Raw genomic sequence first — 640 nt, 5'->3', positions numbered from 1 at the left:
GTGGCTCACAACCATCTGTAAAGAGGTCTGGCGCCCTCTTCTGGCCTTCAGGCATACAGACAGAATATTGTATACATAATAAATAAATTAATTAAAAAAAAGTAGCTAATACAAGAGGCCAGCGTATTTTATTTCATGCAGATGAAAACTGATGAGAAATATGTAGAGATTGTATTTACTTGTTGCTGATGCATATTTGATCCTGTCCAGATGGCCACAGTCCTCACGTTTTTCCCTTTTCTCAACTCCCACAAAAGTACATTTAGTTCCCCATGTCAACTTCCTAAAGTCAACATTGCCACTTTAGCTCCTTGTTAATGTCCAGCCGGAGAGTCTGTAACTTTGGCACACAAAAAAGTCCTGGGGAAAAAAGTGTTAGGATTTCTGTGTGAGGCCCGTTGAGGTGGCACACACCTTTAATCCCAGCACTTGGGAGGCAGAACCAGGTAGGTTTCTGTGAGTTCAATGCCAGCCTGGTCTGCATAGTGAGTTTGAGTTTCAGAACAGCCAGAGCTATATAGTAAGTCAATGTTAGAAGGAAAGAAAGAAGGAAGAAGGGAGGGAGAGAGAAGGGAGAGAGGGAGGAAGGAAAAAAGAAGCCTGGAAAAATGACTCAGCAGTTTGGTTCCCAGCAATCACA

This window comes from Microtus ochrogaster, chromosome 5 (genome assembly GCF_000317375.1).
Source record: "Microtus ochrogaster isolate Prairie Vole_2 chromosome 5, MicOch1.0, whole genome shotgun sequence".
Classification (NCBI taxonomy): Eukaryota; Metazoa; Chordata; class Mammalia; order Rodentia; family Cricetidae; genus Microtus; species Microtus ochrogaster.
The sequence above is the reverse complement of the archived record's forward strand: the minus strand, read 5'-3'. Positions refer to the sequence as shown.